The following is an 8578-nucleotide window of genomic DNA, read 5'->3' as shown; positions in this document are numbered from 1 at the left end:
ATATAAAAAAAAAAACAGCAATAGGAACAAGTCAATCTCATACTGTGGCTTAAATTTTATACTCCTCCAGCCTGGAGGAGAAAGTAGGTCAAACATTCTTGCAACATACTCAAAGACTTATCACTGTAAGCTTCAGGAATATTTGGCCCACATATAAATGGATCTGCACAGACATTTTTTTGTCACAAACTCCCATTTAATCCAGTATTTTTGAGCGTCCTCTCCAGGTAGTTTAGGAAAACGTACTGTGGATCTGCATTAACATTTCATCTCATGTCAATTTTTTAAATATTTGAATATGTAAAGCTGGGCCAAAATCAATAACCAATGCTCATTTACATCTTGTTGCCTTTTGTGTATGTGTTTTGGGATGAGGGGGTCATGTGGTATTTGTGTAGGAATGTGACCGTGGTATATATACAGACAGTGCAGGATTGTGGAGTGCTTATCTGAAGCAGGGAGCTGTGTGGTTGTTTCTTTTTTCTTTATTTTTTCTCAAGGTGTTGAAAGGGTAGGCAATGGTGTATAATATTGGTAAATATTGATTATTGGCTACAACAGCAATATTTGTTTTTCCTCCCAACACCATTATTAATATTGGTTATTGACCCCAATGTTCATATTTCTGCATCCCTAAACTGGTTAGTTTATGGTGTCAAGTTATATTTGCTCAAAAAAGGGTTGAATTTACATATTTCACTGTTGCATACCTGACTAATGATAAAACAAACCAAATCCGATTCACACAGCGACATGGAAAGAGCAGAGAAGATTTAAGAAGAAAAGAAGATTTGTTTTAATAGAGGAAATATATTCCACAGTATTGACCATAATTTGTTGGCTAAATAAAAAGGACAGCCAAAGAAATACTTATTCTCACAACAAAAACTTATCAAATTCATAAGAAATTGTTTTTTGAATACCACATGTGGATATCTAAAAAAAAAAACTATTTTGTTTTTGTATGCGTTTTGGGTCACAACGTTTCATAGGTATGGGTATAAATAACTCCAAAGCTGTGTCTGTAAAAACAATATAGGTGTCCTAATTTCTAACCAACAAACATGAGCCGTCCCCATTGAAGATGAAATCATTTGTTTTGACATTCAACTCTTTTTAAAAGTTTGATAACAATGAAAATGTGGTGGTCACTATTTTGAACCTTCGTAGCTTTGGCCATTTCGCACACAACAAAGCCAGGTGTAAAGCTTATTCCAGGTAGAAAATGGTGCCATCTCAACATTTTGTGCTGACCATGTGTCAGTTTGTACCTACTAATAAGGGCTTTGGCAGCTGACAGTTTAAAGTAATTTCTATATTCTATTTATAGTCTGTTGGAAGAATATATGACTCCATTAAACACTAAGTGCCAGAAGGAGGCCTCTCAAAGTTAATTTGCTTCATTGCGTGTCCTAAACTCTCATATTCTCTAAGAGTCAACTGGCTAAAATGGGCATCAGAACGCCAATCAATGAAAAGGGTCAAATGCAGAATTATGCAAGAAAGCATACTTTTGTTTTAATAATACATGAGATTTAAGCATTTTTATACCCATTTCTCTCCATAATGTGAAAATATGTTGCCAAAACCAAAATTAAAGTCTAATGTATTGTCATGGATGTGAAATTGTTTGTTCGACATATCTCGTAATGATAAGAGATCAAATTAAATTGTAATTTGGGGATCAGAAAAGTTAATATAAAAGCTCAAATATTTGGATAAATAGTGAAATGTGACATTTGAGCAATTGTGTGACTGTAGAATTGTTAAAAAAAAAAAAACATACTTAACAATAACAATAACCATGCGTAAGTTGGAAACTGGGCCACAAAATATTTTAAGAAACTCATTAAGGGTCTTGTCATTTTCCCACCATTGTATACATTTAGAATTTTGGTCACTTTTCTACCAACCAACATTAATTCGTACCACCAGAGGACATTTTGCACCTGCTTTGAGACGGTTTGAAGTAACCTTGTACAATAACCCATAGTCTGCTCCAGTGAAATGTGGAAACATAATAATAAACAAATCTACCAACTGAAAGATGCTTAGAGTCATTCTGCATTATACTTCCTAGGACGGAAATAGAAACTAGGTGCAATTACAAATTTTCAAAAAATATTAAGCGATTTAATAAAATCTTACATGGGATTAGCTGCAAAAACAACTAATCGGATTTGCAGTGATTCAAATAAATCAGTACAACATGTTTGGTATTTGGGTATGGAGGAGAGGGGATTGAATAACACAGCTCAGGTACCAAATGACAAACTCACCCAGAGCCCATAAGGAATTATAATAATAATAATAATAATAAACAACAATAAGGAAAAGAACACCAGATGATTAAAATTAAGCTATTCCGTACAAACAAAAAAAGATCATGTGACAACTTAACACCAATGCAGTTAATCTAGCTCTACATCTGCAGACGGCACAAGTTTTGACACAGCAACATGGATGATTCATGGAAAGTCACAGGTACACCTGGCACACAGTTCACTCCCTCTGTCGAGGCATTTCCTGGTTTGCATGTGTCCATGCCTGCATACCTGTGCTGCTCCTCTCATGTCAAGACATATACAGCTACAGGACTGATTTGTGATTAGTCATATCAAAGCAGCACACACACATCTATACCCAAAGCTTCTCCTTTCTGAACCTCTGCCCATGCATGCCTCTCTGTAAAGATGTTTAAACTGGCAAAGATGTCAAAATGTGATGAAGAAGTGATACAGAATCCAGTCTGTAAAAGGTGGATGGGGGGACGTGAGGCAACAAACCCCGACCCACGTTGTTGGGTTCTAAGCAGACAAGTCGGTGGCAATTAATCCCCTTTAGCAGAGTCTAAATGCTCCATGCCCTCTCCCATCCGCAGCAGGCCTATGGGAGGAGGCTAACGGCTAAGCTAACGCCACTGTTAAATATTTTGGGCTCACCATCCCACCTCACCGGCTGCTCTCATCCCGGCTGCACAATGTCGAGGCATTTCCGCGCTAAAAACATAAACAAAAGCAACACTTACTTCCCGAGAGGACGGGGCTTAGGGACGTGCTAAGGCCCCAGCTGTCGGAGACCCCAATTTTGTCTTCTTTTTAGCTTATTTGAATATTTTGGTGATGGGGGAAATCGGCTCCCCCTCTGCCATTCTCCATTCTACCGACATCAACAGGTCATCCCAGGACACGCAGCAGCTGAGGGCGAGCCAGACGGAACCAGTGCGGCACGGAGCAGAGGGGGGGTCGGTGGGAGCACAACAAGGCACAATTCTTCGAAACCGGCTATCGCAAGGGGCTGCCGGGCCAAAAAAAAAAAAAAAAAAAAAAAGACAGACATTGAGAGACTGCTTGCTTTCTTGCAAGTTTATTGAGACCTACGGAATAAATCTGTTAAACATCATTAAAACCCAGATCTGAGAAAAGATGGGGACGAAAGTTTAAGCTGCGCCAACCTGGATCCATTTCGCTCGCATGGTTAACCCAAAAACTTTAATCGTCCCGCATCTGCTAGACCGATTTGATCCCCACTTCCGCCGCCGCCGGATCATCATCAGACCCCCCCCCGACAGGACGCCCCCACACAACGGCAAAAAAAAAAAAAAAAAAAAAGCAAGACACTCACCCCCTCACTGGGAAGCTGATGCAGAGCGTTGGTCTAAAGGAGGAGACGCAGCGCTCTCTCCCCCCGTTTTTCCTCGATCCGGCCGGCCATTCAGTGCGAACGGAACGGCGATAGCAGAGCCATCGAGGGCGGTACAGTATCCCGGGGGATTGCGGAACACAGAGCCACTGATCGCACAGAGCAGAGGAGGAGGAAGACAAGCATGACGCGCTCGTCACTCACTCAATCGCATGATCGTTTCGAGCGCAGCCTCATTTTGGGGGGAGACCTATCCCTGAACGGCGGAGACCGTTTGCGCATTGGCACAGCAGCGGGGCTGCATCGAGAAAGACTAGTCTCTCAGTTTCCCTGCTGCTCCCCGCCTGTCAGTGGAGAAACCCGGGGAAAAGTAGGCCGACTGGCTGAACTCATTTCAGCTCGATTAAATTCTGGGCACGCATTTGAATTAGTATCAAACCTTCTGAAAAAGGAAAAATGCTGGGCAAGAAACCTCTAAAGCCATATTGTTGTATTTTCTTATATATGCATATATCGTGACCTTAATGTGTGGATCTGTCTTATATGGTTATTTATTGTGATAGGTTTTATTCCATGCTGCATCACAGTGGCGGTTCTTGCATTAACAGCACCCTGGGCAAGCCCCTTTTTTTTTTTGCCACCCCCAAGTTGTACTACACAACTGTTTGTGAAGACTGGATTTCTCCAGCTAGAAAAAGAAAAGAAAAAGAAAAGTCATGGTAATCTGTGATTCACTCTAAGGTTGTTGTCACACCCGATAGTCTGGTAGACTCTTTGATTGTGGATGAAAATTGTAGCATTCGTTACATTTTCTGCTGGTGCAGTTCGCTGTCACACTCTATTGTGTCAAACAAACCAAACCCTTTGAAAAATTTGTTCCCACCCCTTGCCTGTGGTGACGCTCCACCAAAAACCACTGAAGGAAGCTACACGAAAACCTCTGAAGAAGATACTGAGCATATCTCCTTTCTTCATGAAATGTAAAAATAAAAAAGGAGTGGTGTCAGATTTTAGCGGCTGTAGGATTTCTCCTTTGTCCTTGACAAAAAACCACGAGCCATTTCTCACTCTTGCACTTGATTAGCACATTTGTTTTTGGTTGTATTTCACTTCCTGGTCTCCTTTCCACTTGGAATTCACATATTCATTCAAACCGTGCCAGAGTTCACTTCATTTGAAACAAGATTTAGGTGTTTAACTGGACCAGAGTGTGCTTTCTGGTCTGCACCAGAGTTTGATTGCACATTCACACCACCCCAAACAAACCAGACTGTTTAGGCAAAACAAACTAGTGTTCAAATAAACCAGACTAAACAGGGTGTGAGCAATGCATCCTACATGGACTTAGTGGTACTGACATAACTTGATGTTCTTTTTCTTAGATGCAAGCAGGAGGTCCCTGCTTAACATACCAGGCTCCAACTCTCCATTGACTTCTCATGCATAAAAAGCAATGTGAAACTTGTTGTGGGTACAAATCACAGATAAATAAGTCACTTTTAAGGACAGTACTTAACTTGATCTTACTTAAAGAACAGAACTTCTTTCATGGATGTGCAATGACTTTTTTTTAGCTGAAAAGAAACTAAATTGAAGTTATTATCTGTACATAAGAGTCACTGCACAGCTTCAGCTATTACAGCTAGAAAATGTAGTAGTGAGGGACTCAGACCTGAACCTTAAGAGAGACATAAAGACAATATTAAACTCCACCTTTCATCACCTGAAGAATGTTTTCATGATCTTGAGAAACTCATACATTCATCTTCAGTCAAATTGATTTTTGCAACAGTGTCTTCACAGGTCTGCCAAAAAAAGTCACACATATGCAGCTGCTTACGCTCTCACTAAAACTCGAAAGATAGAGCACATCACCCTGGTTCGAAAGTCCTTCCTTTGACTTCCTGTAGCTCAGAGAATAGACTTTGAAATACTTTTGTTAGTTTACACCTTAACACCAAAATAAATACATTACAGCTTTGTTGCTGTTGTATCAAACGTCCACACCACTTAGGTTTCCTAGTTCAAGTCTACTCTGGACCCTTGGATTTAAAATCATACATGGAGAAGCAGCATTCCTCTATGCATAGTTAGAATTTTTTCAACATTTTGTCCCATCATAACCTCACGTTTTGGTATATTATGTTAAAATTTTGTGTGATAGAGAAACATTAAGTAGTGAAAAATTGTGCAGTGGCTGCAAAATGATAGCATTCAAAATGTTCTGTGAACCGTCTGGCAGCATCCGACTGGTTCTCCAAGGACAAACGAGAAATGTACTGCCTTCCTTTTGTATGCTGACTAATAATTTCAATTAGGATTTGCTATTTTAAATGTTGAATTTCTTTGCTATTTCAAATTCCATCTCACTTAAGAGGAACCGTTTCCGTTGCTTAAATTTGAATGCAGAAAAATGGCAACACAGAAACTAGGTTGTGTGATTCATGTGGAATTGGATTTAACACAGAAGGAAAGCCTTTCTGACAAGCCTCTGTAAGATATATATCCATAAACTTTTCATCTCAAAGAGACTTTGATTGGTTCTTTGAAGCATATGTTTATCACTGGAACTGAACTGCTCCTTAATTGATGCAATTTTCCAGCAAGTGTTTCAAATTTGGCCGTTCTTTTCAGTTGAAGAGCTCAAAACAGATTTCCATGTATGCATGTAAATGACCTCCTCCCTAGTCTTTGTGCAACTCTTGCAGCGGGTGAGCCTATTGATTTACTAGAGCCCAGTGAACACAGGGTGCTTCTAGACTGATGTTTCCACCAGGTGTCTCCACACAGGATCTGGGCTGGTTGTGAGTGGCTGTGAATGAAACGAAGATGCAGCTGTGGAAGCTCATCTGCTAGAGGAAGGTTGGGCCCAAGCCATTTGGAGCTCAAATCTAAACTTGGAGCACAAGCAGCAGCCTAAAATATGCACACTGCGATTTAGATCACCCAGCATGTGCCAAAGGTGCCACAATTTATATATCAAAAAGTTTCAACGTTGATATGTATAAATGCGAAAGTTGTGATCAAACCGAAGCTGCATGCATCAAATACATCAGATCTTTATCTCCTTTTATTCTTTAATGAAATAAAAAAAAAAAACTCGCTTTTTCATGAATTAAAAATCAAATTCCCTGAGTGGGACGAGCACTGCTGAAGAAATGGTGATTGGTCTGCAGCTCAGTAGCGGCTGTGCAGGTTAACCAAGACACAACAGCGGTTTAAATTCATGTGCTAAGAATCTAAATTTATTATTTTTCAGGAACAAAATTCATTTTAGGAAACACATTTGTGATGTATGCTTTTACTATAAATTGAATGTAAAATTTTATTACATTCACAAACTTAATTACTTCAGTGATAAACTGAGAACATTAAAATACAGTGGGGAAAAAAGTAGGTATTTTTCTTATATTTGCTTATGAATCGCTGCATTTGTTTTAATGTGCAATTACATTTCTTTACCGGAAAATAAACAATTTTGCATTGCTTGCCCATAACAGGAGTTAATGAATTAGATGTTTTTCTCTTTAGGCCTTAAAGAAGATGACATGATTATGCTCCTAATATTGATAAGGCAATAGGACTCCTACAAGTTTTGTTATTGATTTTAAGACAGAAGGAATTCTGGTGGAACTGATGGCTTGTTTGTTGCAGTGATTGGGTTTTATAGTTATTAATCAAAGCAACTCTGTCTATTGGTTTTCAACTTAGAGAAAGACTGTGGTTAAATGTAAAGAAGTAGGATATTTTTTTAAAAAACTTTCTTTTCACAATTTTTTTTCTCCCTGCGCCCAATTATTCATAAGTAATCGTTGACTTTCTCACTCTGCTCCCATAAAGCTGCAATAAATGTTACAACCACTAGGTGACACTGTTACAATTAAGTTTAAGTACAGGTCCTTAGATGAACTGTCAGACCAAGTGACGTTTAGTAAACAGCTTCTTTTGAAGCAGGGCAAATTATGCCATTACAAATTAAACACCATTAAGAACATTTAGACTATTTTCTTACTTTTCTTTGAAGGCAATTTTATCTGCTGTACTATTTCATTTGAGTTTCCACCCTAGGCTTGATCAAAGTAAGCTTAAATATAACAATGATGACGTTAATTTGTTTAATCATGAATGCACTGTGGTAAAACGGACATGCATTTAATCGTTTTTGCTCATCTGTAGTTCAGATTATGGCATCATCTGACGTTAACAAGGATGTGTGAGAAATCTGAACATGTCAAAAATGTTTTTGTTTTTTTTTTTCCCCCAAGGTGCTACTTGACTTTCAGGTAACATTCACCCTACATGTTTGACTGTTGCATCCGTGAAAAGATGTTTGCCTGCAGCTTAAACTTTGTTTTCATGAAAGTACAAAGGGATCGAGCCTCGTCTGATACTTAGGAAGAAATGGAGATGAGATAAATAATGCAATTACGGGGAAATGCTTCCATGATTCTTTTCTGTTGGCCCCTTGACACAAGACTGGCAGCAGCACACTGCGACTCCCTCCCAGCAACAGCGTCACAGATATGGGCCGTCTGCCACGGGGTCCACAGCCAATCGAGGACACAAACTCTGCCAGATCGCTACAGCAGCCAATAGTAAACCTTTGTGTTCCTGGTGTAATCCCTCCGAGAAATAGATTCCAATGAACCCACAAGGTGCACAAAAGGCAAACACAAGCCTAAAGTGGAAACTCAAATGAAATATGCACACAGTCCAACTTGTGCATCTGTAAATTAAAGCAAGACACACGTTTTAGTATTGATAACGTCACAATTGTTATTTTTGCTTCCTCGTAACGATGCGCAAAAAAGAAATCTTGGATTTAAAATTGCATAATCTCTGTTGGAAGTTGAAACGAACAAAGCTGAATGTGGAGCTTTGTCTCCACCTTGTGGACAATTTGTTCAGGTACAGAAAACGTTGATAGAATATCGCA

This window comes from Poecilia reticulata, chromosome 8 (assembly GCF_904066995.2).
Source record: "Poecilia reticulata chromosome 8, P_reticulata-male-v2, whole genome shotgun sequence".
Taxonomy (NCBI): Eukaryota; Metazoa; Chordata; class Actinopteri; order Cyprinodontiformes; family Poeciliidae; genus Poecilia; species Poecilia reticulata.
Note: the sequence above shows the minus strand (reverse complement) of the source record.